The sequence below is a fragment of the Phyllobates terribilis genome, unplaced genomic scaffold, assembly GCF_046119375.1.
Source record: "Phyllobates terribilis strain yellow unplaced genomic scaffold, ASM4611937v1 Scaffold_11__3_contigs__length_659146591, whole genome shotgun sequence".
NCBI classification, from domain to species: domain Eukaryota; kingdom Metazoa; phylum Chordata; class Amphibia; order Anura; family Dendrobatidae; genus Phyllobates; species Phyllobates terribilis.
Genome location: NW_027362771.1, coordinates 525,802,517 through 525,826,550, shown reverse-complemented (window position 1 = coordinate 525,826,550; position 24,034 = coordinate 525,802,517).

Here is a 24,034-nt window from a genome sequence, read left to right as displayed (position 1 = left end):
CCGCTTGGAATTCTGGGATCCGGACACATCTGGACGGAACCGGATGTGACGACATTACAAGGTAAGTATATATTAGACAATGAACAAACTAACAATAACAGTGGGGACAGGACACAACAACCTAATGCCCAAGGCAAAATATAGAAAGTGGGGTAGATACATGTATTACAAACCAAAAAGAAAAAAACACTCCTTAAAAGTTAACTTTTATTAGATTAGATTAAAAGTATAAACTAAGTAGTACACAAATACTATCCTTTAAAATAGGTATCTGTATATTGGGGTAGGGTAAGTATAAAGACACAGCCAAACTTTCCCTTGGATACCCTGGTAAGGCTGTGCCCTGCCTACCAGCGGGTGGTATAAGGGCAAAGAAGAGACACCAATGTGTCTCACAGTCCACAAATGTCCAAGCCCATGGTGTCTCTTCTTTGCCCTTAAACCTACTAAGGATTTCTCCTTAACATGGTCCCCTGATGAGCCCTACACCAGGAGGGGGAGAATCGCGTTGGGACGGAACTATTAGTACTTGTGGTACCACAGATGTGCATTTCTGGATATATTGGCTACAGGCTACATCATCTCATATCAGGAGACTATCTGGTCTGCGTTAACGCTGAATCTATGGACAACAGATAAGTCCTTTGTTTTGACTAGTTGTAATATTATATAATACACCATCAGTGTCTACTTTTATATTAGGACTGACATGGTCCTTTATCTTGGCCACTTTGAATATATAATGCTTTAGTTATACCTTGATACCTTCTTAATATTGTAAAATTTGACCTATTTTCTGATATAATTAGTGGCATTATTGCGTTATAACTTGATGTGTTGACTGCATGGTCTCTTGAGACCTTTTTTGAGGTTTATCTTTATGGCCTACACAACTAATAGCACTATTGCACTTTTCTTTTCTTGAATTGTGATTGTCTATTGTGATGCTTTTCAAAGATTAGTGCTGAACATATTTACTGATTAATGACACTGATTACATCTACTAGTGTGTATTCTACTATACCAATCCCCTTTTTTCATATGGGAGAGACTGTTAATATATTGTTTTTTCTATAATCAACTCAGCATGGCGTAGCCTTTACCAGAATCTGGACTCTAAGTCCTCATTTTTATACATTTGTATAGGGTAATTTAGGGTCAATAAGGGTCAGCCGACGTGGAACGGGGGAACCAACACGTCTCGCTAGGGTGTTAACCACCCATGGGTAGGCAGGGCACAGCATTACCTGGGTATCCAAGGGAAAGTTTGGCTGTGTCTGTATACTTACCCTATCACCCTACCCCAATATACAGATACCTATTTTAAAGGATAGTGTTTGTGTAGTACTTAGTTTATACAGTGGGGAGCGGACCCTTCCCTTATGGGCTTACAGTCTACAGCAGTGGTTCTCAACTCCTGTCCTCAAGACCCACCAACAGGTCATGTTTTCAGGATTTCCATTCACATTGCACAGGTGATGGAATTATCACCTGGGCAAAACTAAGGAAATCCTGAAAACATGACCTGTTGGTGGGTCTTGAGGACAGGAGTTGAGAACCACTGGTCTACAGGATGATGGGGAAGGAGACAGTAGGTTGGGGGGGTGCAGCAGCTCCGGTGGTGATGAGGTGCTAGTGGGGTCAGTGCAGGCTGTAAGCTTTCTTAAAGAGATGGATTTTCAAGTTTGAAAGTTCTGAATGTGGTGGATAATTGGACGTGTTGGGGCACAGAATCCAGAGGATGGGGAGTGCTCAGGAGAAGTCTTGAAGGAGATTGGTTGAGGAACATACGATTGCGCAGAAGAGAAGGAGGTCTTGGGAGGATCGGAGATTACATGTGGGAGTTCGGAGGAAATCATATCACACTTGAGTCGAATTTCCTGAAATCCACTGTTCCACACAAATTCTCTCTCTCAAATAGTATGTCAAATAGTATTCAATAATGAAGAGAGATGCAATACACAGGTACAGACAATAAAATATAAGTAATGCAGTATTAAAAGAATATATGAGTTAAACAGCAACACTGTACAATAAAGTGCATGTGTACAAACACCCAGGTAAATTGGCTGTTAGAAAAAGTATCATATGGGAATGAGACCCCCACAATGTAACACCGCAGGAGGTGGCTTCCTGATGAACAAAATGTGTCATGCGTTATCTATTAATTTAGTGTTTATATCATCACAGATAGATTTTAACTGTGAAGGTTCACTTTTATTCTCACTCATAATATCTTTAAATTTGGGACTTAATGTTACTTTCAAAAAAGCAGTCACCGCTATGGGTACCCCTGTAACCCTAACAAACATTTTTGTTTGCAGTACATAAAAATGTTTCTTGGGTTGATAGACAACAAATTTATTGTGTGCTACAAAACTGCAAAAGAACAAAAAAGGACCTGCATACCTTTAGTATTAAATTAACCCCTTACTTGTACTGGTATTAGTAAAGAAATGGGCAACAACATAATGACCAAAATACAGCGTATGTGACCCAAGGTTGAGTCAAACAACAAGATAGAATACCAACTTCAAAGATTGTGCAAAACATGGAGAAAAAGGAGTAATACTGGTATAAAAGATAAACTTTATTTAATACAAAAGTCAAAGCCGCAGTGGGTTCAATAATGTATATAATGTGTAAAAAGTAAAAACTACAAAAACAGATGCAGTGGAAAGCAGCAGCACAATCCCCCCTTATATGCATATAGTAGATGCCTAACGTATTATCCAGCCATAAAATAACCAGTGAAAATATGGCTGTGGATGCCCTAATATCCAATGGATAAAGGAATAAATAGTAGCAGCAAAAAAGTAGCAGTAAACAGGGCTAAATTCTTAAAAAGGTATTGGCAAAAGCGCTAAACCAGGGGGATGGGGCGGCTGAGAAGGTGCTGGAAACGCCTCAACGCGCGTTTCGCCGCAAGAGAACTGGCTTTCTCAAGAGGCTATGGGACGGAAGTCTGAAGGACCTTAATATATGACTCAAAATGGTCATGTGACCATCACGTGACCGGTCGTGTGAGCACCAGCTGGCCAACTCCCACAGTAGCGCTCAACGTCCTGCCCCGCTGCTGCGCGCACCCAAGTCTTCGGGTGCATTGCGAGCGGGACCGCGGGCTCCGCAAACTGCGCTAGTTCAAGGAAAAAAATCGCATCATGTCCGATTTTCAGATCGCACTCGGCCATGCAAGTCAATGAGACCGTGCAAAACAGCGAACTGCACTCGGATGACATCTGAGTGCAGTTCAATTTCCAGAATGGAGAATATGAAGACTTTTTTTTGCCATCATCTACTTACAGTTTGATCAGAGTGTCATTTGCATAATTGGCCCTATTTTCTCTGATGAGAGTATTGATGGCCGTGTGACCCTAGCCTTATACAAGGACGTGAAAGGGAGATAAAGTGCAGTACTCGGCAGTGGCCACTAAACAATGTACAGCGCTGCATTGTTCCACCAACCACCGGAGCTAATAAAAGCTGATTGTTTGAGATGCCAGGTGCCTGACCATCACCCACCTGATATTGATGACATATTCTATTCATCAATATGTAAGACTCAGACGGCCTCTTTAACGATCTAAGATGTACATTTTCGTAATAGGTCGATAAGGAATGTATGAAGGAGGCATAGGAACTGAGACAGCTTCATAGCAGGCAGACACTGGATATAGGAGAACCGTGATTTCCTTAAAAATATATTATAGGTATAAAAAATTCCACCATTAAAAGTAACGTTTTTTTTATATATATATACAGTACAGACCAAAAGTTTGGACACACCTTCTCATTTAAAGATTTTTCTGTATTTTCATGACTTTGAAAATTGTACATTCACACCGAAGGCATCAAAACTATAAATTAACACATGTGGAATTATATACTTAACAAAAAAGTGTGAAACAACTGAAAATGTCTTATATTCTTGGTTCTTCAAAGTAGCCACCTTTTGCTTTGATGACTGCTTTGCACACTCTTGGCATTCTCTTGATGAGCTTCAAGAGGTAGTCACCGGAAATGGTTTTCACTTCACAGGTGTGCCCTGTCAGATTTAATAAGTGGGATTTCTTGCCTTATAAATGGGGTTGGGACCATCAGTTGTGTTGCGCAGAAGTCTGGTGGATACACAGCTGATAGTCCTACTGAATAGACTGCTAGAATTTGTATTATGGCAAGAAAAAAGCAGCTAAGTAAAGAAAAACGAGTGGCCATCATTACTTTAAGAAATGAAGGTCAGTCAGTCCGAAAAATTGGGCAAACTTTGAAAGTGTCCCCAAGTGCAGTTGCAAAAACCATCAAGCGCTACAAAGAAACTGGCTCACATGAGGACCGCCCCAGGAAAGGAAGACCAAGAGTCACCTCTGCTTCTGAGGATAAGTTTATCCGAGTCACCAGCCTCAGAAATCGCAGGTTAACAGCAGCTTAGATTAGAGACCAGGTCAATGCCACACAGAGTTATAGCAGCAGACACATCTCTACAACAACTGTTAAGAGGAGACTTTGTGCAGCAGGCCTTCATGGTAAAATAGCTGCTAGGAAACCACTGCTAAGGACAAGCAACAAGCAGAAGAGACTTTTTTGGGCTAAAGAACACAAGGAATGGACATTACACCAGTGGAAATCTGTACTTTGGTCTGATTAGTCCAAATTTGAGATCTTTGGTTCCAACCACCGTGTCTTTGTGTGACGCAGAAAAGGTGAATGGATGGACTCTACATGCCTGGTTCCCACCGTGAAGCATGGAGGAGGAGGTGTGATGGTGTGGGGGTGCTTTGCTGGTGACACTGTTGGGGATTTATTCAAAATTGAAGGCATACTGAACCAGCATGGCTACCACAGCATCTTGCAGCGGCATGCTATTCCATCCGGTTTGCGTTTAGTTGGACCATCATTTATTTTTCAACAGGACAATAACCCCAAACACACCTCCAGGCTGTGTAAGGGCTATTTGACCAAGAAGGAGAGTGATGGGGTGCTACGCCAGATGACCTGGCCTCCACAGTCCCCAGACCTGAACCCAATCGAGATGGTTTGGGGTGAGCTGGACCGCAGAGTGAAGGCAAAAGGGCCAACAAGTGCTAAGCATCTCTGGGAACTCCTTCAAGATTGTTGGAAGACCATTTCCGGTGACTACCTCTTGAAGCTCATCAAGAGAATGCCAAGAGTGTGCAAAGCAGTCATCAAAGCAAAAGGTGGCTACTTTGAAGAACCTAGAATATAAGACATATTTTCAGTTGTTTCACACTTTTTTGTTAAGTATATAATTCCACATGTGTTAATTCATAGTTTTGATGCCTTCAGTGTGAATGTACAATTTTCATAGTCATGAAAATACAGAAAAATCTTTAAATGAGAAGTTGTGTCCAAACTTTTGGTCTGTACTGTATATATAAACATAAAACTATAGGAACCATATGCTAACCCCTTACTGACATATGATTTAATGGTACACTGTATGTCAGCTCCCAGTCTTTGTTGAGGGCTCAGAGGCACACAAAAGCACGGAGATTTGACCGATAGTGACAAGAGTTTCAGATCAAACTCATCAATGCTAGTCTATGGATCCATAAAAAATCAGGCAGCACACCGATGCCATCCGTGTGCCATTTGTTTTTCACCAAACTCTGCTGACACTGATCAAATAGATGGATGAAACTCGAGTCGGAATGTTTTTTGCGTACAAAAAAAATCACTTACATCTGAATGAGGCCATAGTCGGTTTTTGTTTCATTCGACTTTCTAAAAAGTCTCATTTGATTGATCATTCTAAAGCATCAGAAAAATCTGAAAATTAACCAAAGGGAACCTTAAAAAAGGAGCAAACTGATGAATTTGCCACAATTTAAAGGTATTCACTTTTTTTATTTACTAAAAGGTGACACTGCAAACTTGGGATTCACCTCATCAATATGTATAAATATTATGTAAATTATACATCAATGTATATATTGCTATGTATTTTATATACTTGATATCTTACTTGACACAATAAATGGTGAATATAAAAACAATCACTGATACTGTTCTATTTATGCTTGATAATGGCTGCACAGAGGAGCTGAAATGTGGCATACATGTTTTTGAAGCTAGCTTAAAAAAAACTGGATATAAATATATATAAGGCACTTCAAACAAATTAATAATCCACCAATCCTGCGCTTTATTAGTGCAGAGAAAAACGAAGAGATCCTAGATTATAAAACAATTAAAACTATGTAATCAATCAGTAAAAATCAGAAATATGATATTAAAATATGTATGGCTAAAAAACAGAGTGCCCAGTATGAGGGACTAGTTCCTGACCAGGAATCCGATTATTTTAAAGGCTCATCGACTGACACAATACAATATATCAGAGTATTATAAAAAAAAACCTCCCTAGAAACCCAATATATTAGCATAGTAAATATATAATTAATTAATTAATGGCCCTCTATAAATATAGCTGGTAGCGCCCCCAAAAGAAGCTAGCGGGCGAAACGCGCGTCGGGGTAAGGAGAGACGGAATCCTGCACTGGGTCCTGATCACTTCCATTTTGGCTCTCTTATCAAGTATATGTGTTTTTGCTTTACCTTGAGCTCGCTATTACCCTCTACACTATGGCTTCCTTTATATGTGTGTAGTGTTTAGTTGGATCTGAATATAGGGTTACTTTGTGTCCCATCATAAGATCCTATAGTATGCCAGCTATATTTATAGAGGGCAGCTATAACCACGACCCAGCCACTGACTGAGAGCAGGCCCTAATGCTGAGCCACTGTCAGTCAGTGCGAGTCCTGCCGCTGCTCACTATACACAGTCGGGTGAATGAAACCTAGAGGGAGGAATAAAGTTAATTTCCTCCCGGCAGCGGGGGTATAAAAGCCGGTGATGGGCAGGTTCAGAATGTTATTAGCCTGTAGATTAACCCTATATCTGCAGTTTAATAATGTTTTTTCACGTGACAGGTTCCCTTTAACACTTCTATCAATCCTGTGATTTCCATAATTTCACACTTTTCATTATTGGTGTATCAAGGGCATTCCAGGAGGGACCTTTCATAAACGAGGGCCTCTGAATAAGCACTTAAATGAATAAATAAGGGAATTTTAGGTTGACACAATTAAACAATAATAATAATATTGGCACAAATGGCGGCTTCCACTGTGAAATGTAATAAAACAATTGATCCTCCAGTAACAGTTCATTTATTGTCACACTCTTATCTACATTCTCTACAAAAGTTGTGTACAGAAGGTGGAACCATATCGGTATATAAACGTAAATTAGATCATTCTTGGCTAATAGCAAAAGCCAACCATAGTGCTTGGCTGTGTGATTAAAGATCATTGCAGCAATTAACCACTTCTGCTGTCTTACAACTCTGATAAATGACGGTGTTAGGGTATGTGCACACGATGCAGAAATGCTCAGGATTTTTTCCTGAGCGTTTCTGCATCTCTCTGGCAGGAAAAAACGCATGTGGATTGTACATGCGGATTGTACATGCGGTTTCCTGCCAGGGACATGCGGAAATGAAGCGGTCTTCACTTTCATTTCTGCATGCGGGTTGACAAGCGCTTCCCAAGCGATTTTAGCATCACTTGGAAAGTGCTTGTCAACTTCACACTATATAAATCCATGCAACCGGCATGGATTTATATAGTGTGTGAATGTCAAAAAATAAAAAATAAATCTATACTTTACCCTCTGATGGCCCCCGGTGTCCTGCTTCATCAGTCCCGGCTGCCGGCAGTGAAGACTTTAGGACCTTCCGACGTCAGCGTCATGTGACCCGTCACATGACTCTGACGTCAGCGAAGGTCCTTCATTCAACCGCGAAGTGCCCGGGAAGCCGGCAGGACGCAGCGCGGGCCGTCAGAAGGTGAGAATATATATATTTTTTATTTTATTCTTTTTTTTTTAATGGTACCTGGGTCTGGATGAGAGTCCTCTCATCCACACCCGGGTACCATCCGCACATTAGACCGCATGAAAAGCGCATCAACATATACAGTGATGCGGATTCCATGCGGTCTAATGCAAGTCAATGGCGGCAAAAGAGCAGCGTTTCCGCAAAATTAATTGACATGCTGCGGATTTTTGACCGCAGCGTTTACGCTGCGGAAAAATCCGCATCATGGGCACAGCACATGCGGATTTCCATTGGGGAACATTGCTGCCCTTCTACCATGCGTTTTTCATGCGTTTCCGCGGCGTTTACGCAACTGCAAAAACGCCGCCGAAACGCATGAAAAACGCATCGTGTGAACTCAGCCTAAGGCTGCGTTTTTTATTAGTTGCGTAAACGCCGCGGAAACGCATGAAAAAAGCATGGTAGAAGGGCAGCAATGTTCCCCAATGGAAATCCGCATGTGCTGTGCCCATGATGCGGATTTTTCCGCAGCGTAAACGCTGCGGTCAAAAATCCGCAGCATGTCAATTAATTTTGCGGAAACGCTGCTCTTTTGCCGCCATTGACTTGCATTAGACCACATGGAATCCGCATCACTGTATATGTTGATGCGCTTTTCATGCGGTCTAATGTGCGGATGGTACCCGGGTGTGGATGAGAGGACTCTCATCCAGACCCAGGTACCATTAAAAAAAAAAGAATAAAATAAAAAATATATATATTCTCACCTTCTGACGGCCCGCGCTGCGTCCTGCCGGCTTCCCGGGCACTTCGCGGTTGAATGAAGGACCTTCGCTGACGTCAGAGTCATGTGACGGGTCACGTGACGCTGACGTCGGAAGGTCCTAAAGTCTTCACTGCCGGCAGCCGGGACTGATGAAGCAGGACACCGGGGGCCATCAGAGGGTAAAGTATTATTATTATTATTATTATTTATTGTTATAGCGCCATTTATTCCATGGCGCTTTACATGTGATAGGGATATACATAACAAAAGCATTTACATAATCTTAACAAAACGAGTCAGCGACTGGTACAGGAGGAGCGAGGACCCTGCCCGCGAGGGCTCACAGTCTACGAGGGATGGGTGAGGATACAGTAGGTGAGGGTAGAGCTGGTCGTGCAGTGGTGTTTACTGCAGGTTGTAGGCTTGTCGGAAGAGGTGGGTCTTCAGGTTCCTTTTGAAGGTTTCCACGGTCGGCGAGAGTCTGATATGTTGGGGTAGAGAGTTCCAGAGTAGGGGGGAAGCACGGGAGAAATCTTGTATACGAGTGTGGGAGGAGGAGATAAGAGGGGAGTAGAGCAGGAGATCTTGTGAGGATCGGAGGTTGCGTGCAGGTAAGTACCGGGAGACTAGGTCACAGATGTATGGGGGAGACAGGTTGTGGATGGCTTTGTATGCCATGGTTAGAGTTTTGAACTGAATTCTCTGGGCAATAGGGAGCCAGTGAAGGGATTGACAGAGAGGAGAGGCCGGGGAATAGCGGGGGGACAGGTGGATTAGTCGAGCAGCAGAGTTTAGGATAGATTGGAGAGGTGCAAGAGTGTTGGAAGGGATGCCACGGAGCAGGAGGTTGCAGTAGTCGAGGCGGGATATGATGAGGGCATGCACTAGTGTTTTTGCAGAGTCTTTGCTGAGGAATGCACGGATCCGGGAGATGTTTTTGAGTTGGAGTCGGCAGGAGGTGGAAAGGGCTTGAATATGTGGCTTGAAGGAGAGATCAGAGTCCAGGGTTACTCCAAGGCAGCGAGCTTGTGGGACTGGGGAGAGTGAACAGCCATTGACGTTGATGGATAGGTCGGATGGGGGATGTGAATGAGAGGGTGGAAAGATGATGAACTCTGTTTTATCCATGTTGAGTTTTAGAAACCTGTCGGAGAAGAAGGATGAGATGGCGGACAGACATTGTGGGATTCTGGTTAGTAGGGAGGAGATATCGGGTCCAGAGAGGTAGATCTGTGTGTCGTCAGAGTATAGATTTATTTTTTATTTTTTGACATTCACACACTATATAAATCCATGCCGGTTGCATGGATTTATATAGTGTGAAGTTGACAAGCACTTTCCAAGTGATGCTAAAATCGCTTGGGAAGCGCTTGTCAACCCGCATGCGGAAATGAAAGTGAAGACCGCTTCATTTCCGCATGTCCCTGGCAGGAAACCGCATGTACAATCCGCATGCGTTTTTTCCTGCCAGAAAGATGCAGAAACGCTCAGGAAAAAATCCTGAGCATTTCTGCATCGTGTGCACATACCCTTAGATCACAATGGTGTCCATTATCCTTCTATTCCACATAGGATGTTTCTCTCTCTCGTGTTTATGTTAAATGTAAGTTTGTTTGTTACATTTTGACAATGCTTTTCATTTTCTATATCAAAATCATATGGACATAGTCATTTCATTTCCATTGGCAGGATTTGGCTCATTGTCTTTTGCAGAAGAGCTTTTTAAGCATGCTCTAAACTTGGGAAAGGTCCTTGTGAGGGGTGGGAGAGGAAATGTAACAACCTATTGAAAATGGTGGATCCTGTGTAATCTACTGTATAGAGAGGTGTTGCCTTTCATTGTTATCCTGCCTGTAATGATAATGATACTGCTGAAAAGTTATCTATACAGAACAGGAAGTATGAGCCTCATAAAGGCCAGCCTGTGGGAACCTACCTGCAAACTACAGCAGTAGAAATATATGGACTGCAATGCACAGACTGACCTCAGGTCTCCCAACCAACACTTACAGCCTCATAAGCATATATGCGCTTGTATGGGTCAGGAGTCCCGCAGTCTGTGCATTGCAGTCCGTTTTCGTACCATGAAATTTAATGACAATTCTTGGTACCTTTTATGACACTAAAGAATCCACAAAAATACTGTATATTCAGCCTGGTCAAACTTCAGACAGGAATCAATTCTGAATGTTGGGCTTAGATATTGTATCTAACCTTCATTCATATGTGGCACCCCAGGGGTCTGGTTTTCCACAGTAATGTAATGTTATGTCTGAGAGCAGGTGGGAGGTCCTTTGGTCAGGGATCCTGTGCATGCCACACCTCCTGCCCAGTCTTGGGAGGGGAAGAACTTCCCCTGTATAAACCCGGGGCTGAGGCAGGGTGAGTCAGACAAGGAGAGTGGAGAAGAGAAGCAGCATAGGAAACAGCAGAGTTACTAGGAGTCAGGGGCTGGCAGCTACAGAGCTCGCCCTGACTAAGAAGATTCTTTACCGGACCCGGAGTCCGAGGCTGTGGGGACTAACTCCTACCCAGCAGCAGAATCCGTCGGGCAGGGGATTTCAGGTCCTCTGGCCCAGAAGCCCGAAGGCACGGTCACACGCGTGGGACCAGCACCGCCATCGTGGAGCGGAAGCCATTAGAAGGCCCCGAGTCACCGGCCATACGGGTGAGCACCACACGGTACACTCAGGGACGTGGGCTACTTACATCAGCTTCTAGCAAGGTAGCCAGAAGAGTACAGTCAGTTTGGGAGGCCTACAACTACGCCTGGCCAGGGGAGATCCCATCTGCTCAAAGACTGACCAGGCCCCGTTTGCTAGCAAGTACTCCGGGAGGGTCTGTCGTTGTTACCAGTAAAGACCCTGAACTACACCGTACCGTCTCTGAGTGGTTCCTGCTACCCCCATCATCCACGTCGGCTGCCCTGAGGCCATACCCCTCCCGTTGGGGGTTATACTATCACGCTGCACAATCCTACCACCGGCCTCAGCGGTCTGCCCTGCAGCAGCAGCTTCCTGGCTGCACTCAACGGGTGGCGTAGTCATCAACTATTTACTACTAATAGACTGCCGTCTAGTTTGACTCCCTGGGCACGGACCGGGTCACCGCCACGAGATTACAACCCTCCACGGATCCGGCTCCGGGTAAGCTCCCGCGTGCGCACCGCAGCGCGACACAGGCCCAGGGGCGCGTCAACTTTGGCGTAGTCGGCAGGATTTCGTGCCCGCAACCACCGGGTACTGCGTGCCTGAAAAGCAAAGACTGTTCAAACTTACCAGTGGTGAAGATTCCCGCTATCCGTGGAGGTTTCCCGCCATCCGGCGCCATCTTCTACCTTCTTCCCGCCATCCGCGAAGTTTTCCCGCCATCCGGCGCCATCTTCGACCTTCTTCCCGCCATCCGTGGAGTTTTCCCGCCATTGGACGCCATCTTGAGGACGCCGCGCGGGAAGAAGAGGGGCGTGGACTCCGAAAGCGCGCGAGAACTGAAGCCCCGCCTCACGTCCGGACGTTGCGTAAGGTCCTGGAAGGAGCCCAGCAGACGCCGACGTCACAGGAGTGCGACGGAAGGTCCTCAACCCTGACGATCCACTGCGGAGCCGCGGCCTACGGAAGAGGATCATCGCAAGGTAGGCCACGGTCCACTAGGGGGGAGGAAGATGTCGGATACGGAGGAGAGCTTCACTGCCCCAACCCCCGCCAGCGCTACCGCTGCTGCAGTTATGCCCTTCACCATGCCCTATATCCCGGGAGCAGCTTGGCTACCCCAGTACTCAGGGGAGTCACATACCCTGCATGACTTTAGAGAAAAGCTGGATAGCCTCTTCCAGGTGTACCCCCTCACAGAAGAGCAAAAAGTGAGCATCCTGGTGGCCCAACTAACAGGGGCAGCCAAAAGGGAAGTAAAATCCTGGCCACCTGGGAGGAAGACTGTCGCAGGGATACTAACCCGGCTGAAGGACACCTTTGATACCCGCACCTCAGCCGAGATTAAGCTTAGATTCTACGGGTGCAAGCAGCGAGCGCATGAGAGTATAAGGGACTATGCACTAAACCTACAAGAGGCCCTGAGGGCCATAAAGCAGACCGACCCTGATGGGGTGGGAAACGAGGACAGGCTGTTGACTGAACAATTTATAGAGGGTTTATATTGCAATGCCCACCGAACCCAGTTGCGGGCAATGGCCTTACAGGATCCCCATCTGGACTTTGCACAGTTCAAGGACAGAGCCATCCGGGTGCTCCGAGAACCGGCACCAGGTGGCGTTGTGACCCACAGACGCCCCACTACCACTTACTACCAGGAGGCGGCGCCCTTGTCAGCAGGGCCTGTGGGAGCTGATGCGCAGGCTTTGGACAATGACCCGGCTCCAGACCTACACCATCAGGTCCAAGAGCTAGCTAAAAGCGTTGCTGCGCTAACCCGAACTGTGCAGTCTTTACAGGTTTCCACCCCAGGGAAGATCCAGCTGGCATCCGGACCGGAGGACATCCCGTGGCGTCGACCAAGGAGGACCCCACCGGCCAGAGGAAGACCCAGTGACCGATACAGCGAGGACGGACGACCCATCTGCCGCCGCTGCAATCAACCCGGACATATGGAAAGGTACTGTTCTTTAAACGGGCACAACCTGGGGTAGAGGGCCAACCCCCAGGAAAAAGATCACCAGGCCCATCGAACTGGCGCGACAGATATGTGGGAGGACGTCCAGTCTTGCCTGTGGTACTGGATGGCATTCCCATGAGTGCCCTACTGGATACCGGGTCACAGGTCACCACCATCCCGTACGTGCTCTTCAAGCAGTACTGGAATGACTCGGATATTACCCACTACCCTGACGACGACTTGAGTATCATCGCCAGCAATGGCCAGCCCGTGCCACAGATCGGATTTAAGGAGGTGGCCCTCAAAATCGGTAGAGTCGAACTGGCCGCACAGGGACTGATCATTGTAGATATTGATAAACATGAGAGTCACCCAAAAATAACTCTAGGAACTAACGTAATTGAAAATTGTCTTGCAGAGGTGATTTTCCTTTTACAGCAGGTTGCCAAGAACGCCAGCTCCGGCGAGCAGCGGGTGCTCCAGAAAGAGATCCGGGCACTGATGCAACGGCAACAAGTGGAACTCTCCGGCGGTGAGATTGGTAGCGTAAGAATGTGTGACCCTTTTCCTATTGCCATGCCCCCAAAAAGTGAAATGATGATTTGGTGCCGGGCAGCTATTGGTCTGAGAGGAAGAGATTACCAGGCAATGGTAGAACCAGTTTACTCAGACAGTAGGCCCACCATTTTGACAGCACGGGGGGTGGTCAATGTACGCCATGGGAGGGTGCCCATTCGCATAATAAATATCGGGGAGAGGGAAGTGTACCTGCCCCGGTATGCCACGCTAGCCAAATTATATACCATTAATCAAAATTCTATACAATCTGTGGAACCCTTGCCTCCATCTCACCCGGAGGAAGGTAACGGCTCTAAGAAAGACATGGAGGACTGGTGTCAGCAACTACATTTGGGTACTGATTCCACTCCCTCACATCAGAAACAAGGAGTCTATCGGGTGGTTCAAGAGTATGAGAGAGTGTTTAGTAAACACCCATTAGACTTCGGGCGAGTCAAGGGGGTAGAACACCGCATCCCCACGGGAGATCATCCTCCCATAAAAGAGAGGTATCGACCCGTACCCCCTGCACATTACCAACATGCCAAGGGGATGCTTAGAGACATGAAGGAGGCTGGGGTAATCCGGGATAGCTGTAGCCCCTGGGCAGCCCCACTAGTTTTAGTCAAAAAGAAAGACAACACCATGAGGATGTGTGTAGATTACCGGAAAATCAACCGTATCACACACAAGGATGCGTACCCCTTACCAAGGATAGAGGAGTCATTGGCTGCTTTAAGATCTGCTAACTTCTTCTCTACCTTGGATCTCACTAGCGGGTACTGGCAGGTTCCTGTAGCAGAGGCGGACCGGGAGAAGACCGCATTCACCACCCCGATGGGACTTAGTGAGTTCACCTGCATGCCGTTCGGACTCTGCAACGCCCCAGGAACCTTCCAACGATTAATGGAGTGCTGTCTGGGTCACAGAAACTTCGAGACGGTCCTGTTGTACCTGGACGATGTCATCGTATACTCCAAAACTTATGAGGACCACCTGAAACACCTGGCGGAGGTGTTCGAAGCTCTGGCGAGTTACGGCCTAAAGGTGAAACCCTCCAAGTGTCACCTCCTGAAACCAAAGGTGCAATACCTGGGACACGTGGTGAGCGCTGACGGAGTGGCTCCCGACCCCGATAAGATCACCGCAATTAAGGGATGGCCAAGCCCCTCCAGCGTAAAAGAAGTGCGGCAGTTCCTAGGGTTGGTAGGCTACTACCGAAGGTTTATTCCCGGTTTCACCAAAAAGGCAGCGCCTATGCAGGACCTCCTGATAGGCCAGTCCCGGAAGGCCAAGAACCAGAAGCCGCCCTTCAAATGGGAAGAGCTAGAAGAAGAGTCCTTCCGCCAGCTGAAGATGGCCCTCACGGGGGATGAAATCTTGGCGTACCCAGACTATAGCCAGCCCTTCATCCTCTACACCGACGCCAGTAACATCGGGCTAGGAGCCGTACTATCCCAGATTCAGCAGGGGAGAGAACGAGTGATCTCCTATGCCAGCCGAAAACTGCGACCCACCGAAAGGAACCCCGAGAATTACAGCTCATTTAAGCTAGAGTTCCTGGCCGTGGTATGGGCAGTCACCGAGCGCTTTAGGCATTACCTCGCTTCTTCCCGGTTCACCGTATACACGGATAACAACCCGTTGATACACCTGGACACGGCAAGACTCGGTGCCCTGGAGCAGAGGTGGATGGCCCGTCTGTCCAACTACGAGTTCACAATCAAATACCGGGCAGGACGCTCCAATACTAACGCGGATGCCCTGTCCAGGATGCCCAACCTGCCGGACGAAGGAGAAGATCCGGAGGGACTGGAAGAAGTTGAACTCCCTGCGTTCCACCGTCATGGGACTATCCAGTATTCCCACCGGGTAAGGGGTAAACAGGCTGCTACGTTGAACCCCTTACCCCACTACAACTGGGCGGAAACGCAAGACAGCGACCCTGCCGTCCGACTGGTGAAGGAGATGCTGACTCGGCCGGAGGCTCGACTTGAACCAGACGCTCCGGAGGAAGCCAAACAACTATGGGCGGAGAAGAGTCGACTATTCCTTTACAAGGGGAAGTTGTGCCGCAGAATGGTCAACTCCCGGACGCATGAACTACTCTGGCAAGTAGTGGTGCCACGAAGAGACGCAGCCATGGTGATGGAGGCATACCACGACGGAGCTGGACACTTCGGGTGGAAAAAGCTGGAGTTCCTGCTGCGCGAGCGGTTCCACTGGGTAGGCATGAGGGGAACCATCGAGAAGTGGTGCAGAGACTGTGGCCCGTGCAATCTGAGAAGGAAGGACCGGGCCAGCCAGAAGACTCCCCTGCAGTCCATCGTCACCCGGCAACCGTTGGAACTGGTAGCCTTGGATCATGTAAAACTGACCCCAAGCAGAAGTGGCTACGTCTACGCGTTAACCATCGTGGATCATTACTCCCGGTTCTTGGTTGTCGTCCCCGTCAAGGACTTAACGGCTCAAACAGCAGCTAGAGCCTTCCAGCAGCACTTCTGCCGTCCACACGGGTACCCGGACCAAGTGCTGACGGACCAGGGACCTGCCTTTGAAGCGGAGGTCTTCCAGGAATTCTGCAATCTGTATGGCTGCCGGAAGATAAGGACGACACCCTACCATCCGCAAACTAATGGACTTTGTGAAAAAATGAACCAGGTGGTAATGGATCTGCTAAAAACATTGCCCCTGGAAGAACGCAGTCTGTGGCCTGAGAAGTTGCCCGATCTGGTGGACCTATACAACCACATCCCGGTAGGTTCCACCAACTGTACCCCGGCTTACCTAATGAGGGCGAGACCTGGTAAGTTACCTGTTGACCTGGAAATGGGAGTCCTGACACCTGAGGACACTTCACCAGAAACAGACTGGGACACAGAGAGGCAGCAGCAGTACCGGAGAGTACAAGAGAGCGTGGAGCGAAGTCTCTGTCAGGCTAGGGAAAGACAAGAGAAGACTTACAACCAGTATGCTCCCGCTGTTCCCCTGGTACCCGGAGAGCAGGTCTTGAAGAGGAAAAGACGGCTCCACAAGTTGGATGACCAGTGGGAGGAGGACCCGTACACCGTACTGCCCTCAAGCCACGAGAACCCGAAGGTCTGTACCATCAGTAAAGACGGAGGGGAAACCACAGCCATTGTATCCCGGGACCACCTGAAGAAGTGTCCCGAACAACTGAGGAACCCTGAAGAGGAACAAGAAGACCATCGACCCGTGGAAGAAAGGGAAGATATGGTTAGTACCGTGCTCGGGGACTTCCCTCAGTCTTGGACTCAAGTCAATGGTGCAGTTGTGGTACCCGTACTCACCTTCCTCCAACCATCATCCCAAGAACCTACGGAGCAACGGGTAGAGCTGGAAGAACAGCCGGTCCAGGAGGCAGAAGACTCCACACAAGCAGAACAGGAGAATCAACCCTCTGCTTATAGTGAGCCTGCCGTACCCCTAGTGAGACAAAGAGCCGGTAGACAGCTGCCCAGTTTACCCTTGACAACTCCTACACCCTGTAGTTCAGGGCCAGACAGTCAGCTCCGTAGGTCCACTCGGGCCACTAGAGGCCAGTTACCCGCACGCTGGAGAATTTAAAGTGTATAAATTGTTTTATTTATGTTTTTCTGTGTATTGTTGCTTGTGAATAATTTTGTGTTTCCAGTTGTTTTTAGGAAACCTTGGTGGATTTACCGGGAATCCTTGTATATAGTTGGAGCGTAACCCAGGATGGACTAGAGACTGTTAAGGACTCGGGGTAGGACAGACCCCTACCTGGTTACGTCTCCCTGTGTTGGTGAAATGGACACCTTTGCTTTTCTTCAAAGACTGCACCCGGTTGCGGACACGCCGCAACCATCTTATGTGTTTTTCTTATAATATTGTTATTGTTATACTTTGTTATGTTTTTCTAAATGTGTTTAGTCCCGGAGTACTAAATTTCACTAGGGGGGAATGTGGCACCCCAGGGGTCTGGTTTTCCACAGTAATGTAATGTTATGTCTGAGAGCAGGTGGGAGGTCCTTTGGTCAGGGATCCTGTGCATGCCACACCTCCTGCCCAGTCTTGGGAGGGGAAGAACTTCCCCTGTATAAACCCGGGGCTGAGGCAGGGTGAGTCAGACAAGGAGAGTGGAGAAGAGAAGCAGCATAGGAAACAGCAGAGTTACTAGGAGTCAGGGGCTGGCAGCTACAGAGCTCGCCCTGACTAAGAAGATTCTTTACCGGACCCGGAGTCCGAGGCTGTGGGGACTAACTCCTACCCAGCAGCAGAATCCGTCGGGCAGGGGATTTCAGGTCCTCTGGCCCAGAAGCCCGAAGGCACGGTCACACGCGTGGGACCAGCACCGCCATCGTGGAGCGGAAGCCATTAGAAGGCCCCGAGTCACCGGCCATACGGGTGAGCACCACACGGTACACTCAGGGACGTGGGCTACTTACATCAGCTTCTAGCAAGGTAGCCAGAAGAGTACAGTCAGTTTGGGAGGCCTACAACTACGCCTGGCCAGGGGAGATCCCATCTGCTCAAAGACTGACCAGGCCCCGTTTGCTAGCAAGTACTCCGGGAGGGTCTGTCGTTGTTACCAGTAAAGACCCTGAACTACACCGTACCGTCTCTGAGTGGTTCCTGCTACCCCCATCATCCACGTCGGCTGCCCTGAGGCCATACCCCTCCCGTTGGGGGTTATACTATCACGCTGCACAATCCTACCACCGGCCTCAGCGGTCTGCCCTGCAGCAGCAGCTTCCTGGCTGCACTCAACGGGTGGCGTAGTCATCAACTATTTACTACTAATAGACTGCCGTCTAGTTTGACTCCCTGGGCACGGACCGGGTCACCGCCACGAGATTACAACCCTCCACGGATCCGGCTCCGGGTAAGCTCCCGCGTGCGCACCGCAGCGCGACACAGGCCCAGGGGCGCGTCACATACATTACGAGAAGGGCCAGCAGAGCAGGTTACCTGAAATGGAAACTGGTTACATGGAAACCGTGACAAGCAAAACTCACTGGATTTCTAACTAAACCTACATAGTCAGAATGCGGAAATATCTAGAATGTCAACAATGAGGGTAAACCCAATATGTTGTGCTACCACCATTATCATCCTGTATTATGTTCTAGGAGTAACTGAGATATCATGGACATTAAAGGGGCTGTCCAGTCTAAATTAATAAGCCTGCACTCACTCTGTGTGACTGCTGACTTATGAATCCCCCAGCGCAGGCACGGTGTGCTGCGGGAATTAACCGGTTTCTGAATTGGGACCGGTGGGTACGTATGTGTTATGCATATTCCCGGCCACAGCCTGATTAGTGGGCGCAGCCTCACTCCATACAGTTATATTGAGCGAGACCAAGCCCACTGGAGGGTAGCATCACTAAACGGGGCGTGGTCTCGCTCCAATCAAGTGTATGGAGCGAGGCCGTGTCCACTAGACGGGCTCTGGCCGGGAGTATGTAAAACTCATACATACCCTGGAAGGAAAGATGGGCCGGTTTCGTTGCCGGATAGATGGATGTGAACAGGATGGTGTGCTGGATGATCTCCACTTTCCCAAAGTCCATGGAATTCTTACTCAAGGCCTGATAGTGTTCTTTCACAACCTTCAGAGCTCCACTCCTTCACTCATCAGGGCTGTTCTGATCTCCCACATGAATCTCTTCCCAACATTGGTCTACAGGAGATTTCACAGGACTAATCTCTGCTTGGACACCTCATTGACAGTTCACCACCTCTTAACTCAGGATATCCTGGAAGGACACTCTTGACATCTTAGCAAAAGCGCAGTACTTCCTCAGCTCCACCTGTTGATTACTGAGATTCAGCAAGCAGATAGGGAATCTCTCTCCGGTTAGATATTTCCGCTTGTGCTTAGATATATCTAACCTTCATTCATACCTTACGAGAAGGGCCAGTAGAACAGGTTACCGGAAATGGAAATTGGTTACATGGATACCGTGACAAACAAAACCCACTGGATTTCTAACTGAACATTTGTAGTCAGAATGCGGAAATATCTAGAATGTCAAAAATGAGGGTAAACCCAACATGTGCTACCACCACTATCATTCTGTATTATGGTCTAGGAGTAACTGAAATATCATGTACATTAAAGGTGTTGTCCAGTCTAAATTGATAAGTTTGCAGTCACTCTGTGTGACTGCAGACTTATGAATCCCCCAGTGCACGCACTGTGCGCTGCGGGATTAATCGGTTTCTGAGTCGGGACTGACAGGCACGTATGCGTTGTGCCTACTCCCGGCCAGAGTCCGACTGGTGTACGTGGCCTCGCTCCATACAGTTGTATTGAGAGAGGCCACGCCCACTGGACGGCCACGTCACTAGACAGAGTGTGGCCTCGCTCAATACAAGTATATAGAGTGAGGCCGCACCCACTTGACGGGTACTGGCCGGGGGTATGTACAACTCATACATACCCCCTGGTCCCGGCTCAGAAACCGGCGAAGCTCCGCAGCGTACAGTGCGTGCGCTGGGGGGATTCATGAGTCGTCAGTCACACACAGTGACTGTGTGGCGCCCCTGAGGGTTTAGTCGCCACAGAGGTACTGCACCTCACTCAGAGGTGTGGTGCCTCCCTTCACTCAGGTAAGATGGTAGTGCTGCACGGAACTCCAAATACCTGCATCCATCACTACACAGCTCCAGGCCAGCTGGAGGGGCAACATGCAGAGCGCAGCTGCTGAGCCCTGACCCTGGCTGGAGTGGGGGGGAACCCAAAGGTAGTGGGGGTGGATGGAGGTAGTAGTTTAGGGGAGCACTCATAAAGTAAAGATATAAAAAGAAGCCATCTTAGAATAGTGCAGTTCAGTCAGTGAGAGGAGAGAGTGAAGACAGCCAGGGAGCAGAGTCTCAGTCAGAGCTCTGCTCCCCAAGCAGGGCCTAGCCTCAGAGGCCCAAGAGGGGAGCAGGGAGGAAGCTCCGTTCTACAGAGGGGATCCTAGGGGGTACGGCGAGTGCAGGCGGCACCCGTACACCCCGAACCTGTCAGGTGTCAGGAGGATCTAGGCCGCAAGAAGGGGACCATCCCCTGGCCCAGTCGTGCAGCTTCAAGCCTCAGCTGGAAAAACCAGAGGCTTCTGACTTCTATAGCAGAAGCCAACCTCTCACTTCAATCCAAGAGTAAGGTCGAGCAGGTCTGAGCAACTCCGACCGACAGGGGGGACCTCGCAGCACCCTAACAGGATTCACAGTGAGAAGCGCAGGGCAGGAGGGAGTAGAGACCCAGCGTGAAGTCGGTCTAGGAAGGTACATATGAAAGTGGGGTTCTGCCAGGTACACCCGAGCAGCCTGAGGAAGGACTGAAGCCCTGCCCTGTGAATCCAGTGCGACGCGGGAGGCTTGCACCAGTACTGTACACCTGAGGAACTTGAACAGAACTGTGAGTAAACTCGGATGACTGCAATGAACTGCCTCCGCTCTTTCATTTCGCCGGTACCTTTTCCCTCCCTGCACTACAACGCCCAGCGCACCTCCTCCATTTTCTTCTACACTGCCCTGAGGCCTGCTCCACCTGTGGGGAGCTGTCCGATCATTTGCTGCCCTAACATCTGCCTCAGAGGACTGTTGCAGAGCTGGTGACCCTCACCAGACACCACAGGTGGCGTCACGAATAATTCCAAAAACCCCAAATAATAGAAGTTTCCCCATTTCACTGACCGCCCTGGGTCACGAACCGGGCCAGCCACCGTGATATCCCCCGGCAACCAGAGGCCCGGCTGCCGAATACCCCACGGCCCTGGGGGCGCGTCAACTGCAGACTTATCAATTTAGACCAGACAACCCCTTTAAAATTATAGACCTTTGTCCGGGTTTCTACGTTTTGCATGTAGAATATCTCCAAATACAGCCACCATAAAAGACGTACTTACAGCAAATCACTTTAGATAAAAAAATGATAAGAAAAGCCCTATAGAACCCTGACAAGTATTCCCTGCATAGTTGACAAGCCATGACATGACATTATAATTTTCTTATAGCAAGGTTATGCAATATTCTATGTTAATGTCCAAATAAATCTCAAAATGCTTGTGGTGTTGTCAAGTCTAACTATAAAATTGAATCTAGGTGGGAGAGGCTGGAAATGTGTCACGCACAGTGTGCGAAGACTAAGTGCAACACAAAGGGATGAGGGGAAGGAAGCCCAGAAACAAGGGAAAGGGGGAATGGAGACCCCTAGGCAGGGCTGGCGTCAGCACCCGGTGCACCAGGGCAAGTGTCGGGGCCCTGAGCAGGCAGGGGGGCCCACTCGCCGTCGGGCACCACGCTGCGCTATGGGACCCGTGAGCGGAGGAGAGCGGCAACAGCGCCCGCCCCCCCGCTTGCTCAGGGCCCCGGCACCCGGCGCAATACTTACCTCTCCCCATGCCTCCGCAGCAGGTCCTGTCTCTTCCGCGGCTGCTGCACAGTGACGTCTCAGGTCAGAGGGCGCGGAGACGTCTTTCCACCGCACTCTCTCCTGAGCCGTCACAGCGCAGAGCGGGAAGACGCCGGCACGGGTGAGGAGTCCAGAGCAGCCGCAGAAGGTGAGAAATGAGGTGAGTATTTGATTTTTTTTGTTTTATGGTATGGAGGCATGGGGCATTATATGGTGGGGTGGGGTAGGGTGGGGGTGTGTGACATCCTGCATAGGGCATTATAAGGGAGGGGGGAGTGAGACATCCTGCATGGGGCATTATAAGGGAGGGGGGAGTGTGACATCCTGCATGGGGCATTATAAGGGAGGGGGCGTGACATCCTGCATGGGGCATTATAAGGGAAGGGGGGTGTGACATCCTGCATGGGGCATTATAAAGGAGGGGGGGGTGACATCCTGCATGGGGCATTATAAGGGAGGGGGGGTGACATCCTGCATGGGGCATTATAAGGGAGGGGGGTGACATCCTGCATGGGGCATTATAAGGGAGGGGGGGTGTGACATCCTGCATGTGGCATTATAAGGGAGGGGGGGTGACATCCTGCATGGGGCATTATAAGCGAGGGGGGTGTGACATCCTGCATGGGGCAATATAAGGGAGGGGGGGAGACATCCTGCATGGGGCATTATAAGCGAGGGGGTGTGTGTAAGATCCTGCATGGGGCATTATAAGCGAGGGGGGGGTGACATCCTGCATGGGGCATTATAAGGGGAGGTGTGACATCCTGCATGGGGCATTTTAAGATAGGGGGTGTGTGTGACATCCTGTATGGGACATTATAAGCGAAGGGGGGTGTGACATCCTGCATGGGGCATTAAGGGGGAGGTGTGACATCCTTCATGGGGCATTTTAAGGGAGGGGGGTCTTGCGACATCCTGCATGGGGCATTATAAGGGGGTGGGTGACATCCTGCATGAGGTATTATAAGGGGGGGGTGATATCCTGCATGGGGCATTATAAGGGAGGGGGGGTGACATCCTGCATGGGGCATTATAAGCGAGGGGGTGTGTGTGACATCCTGCATGGGGCATTATAAGCGAGGGGTGGTGTGACACCATGCATGGGACATTATAAGCGAGGGGGGTGTGTGACATCCTGCATGGGACATTTTAAGGGAGGGGGGGTCTTGTGACATCCTGCATGGGGCATTATAAGGGGGGTGACATCCTGCATGGGGTATTATAAGGGGGGTGTGAGATCCAACATGGGGCATTATAAGGGAGGGGGTGTGTGTGACATTCTTCATGGGGTATTATAAGGGAGGGAGTGTGTGTGACATCCTGCATGGGGCATTATAAGGGAGGGGATGTGTGTGACATCCTGCATGGGGCATTATAAGGGAGGGGGTGTGTGTGACATCCTGCATGGGGCATTATAAGGGGAGGGTGACATCCTGCATGGGGCATTATAAGGGAGGGGGGTGTGTGACATCCTGCATTGGACATTATATGGTGGGTGTGACATCCTGCATGGGGCATTATAAGGTGGGGGGTGTGACATCCTGCATGGGGCATTATAAGGCAGGGGGGTGACATCCTGCATGGGGCATTATAAGGGAGGGGGGGTGACATCCTGCATGGGGCATTATAAGGGGGGTGACATCCTGCATGGGGCATTATAAGGGAGGGGGGTGTGACATCCTGATTGGGGCATTATAAGGGATGTGGGGTGTGTGACATCCTGCATGGGGCATTATAAGGGGGGGTGACATCCTGCATGGGGCATTATAAGGGAGGGGGGATGTGACATCCTGCATGGGGCATTATAGGGGAGGTGAAATCCAGCATAGGGCATTATAAGGGAGGAGGGGGTGTG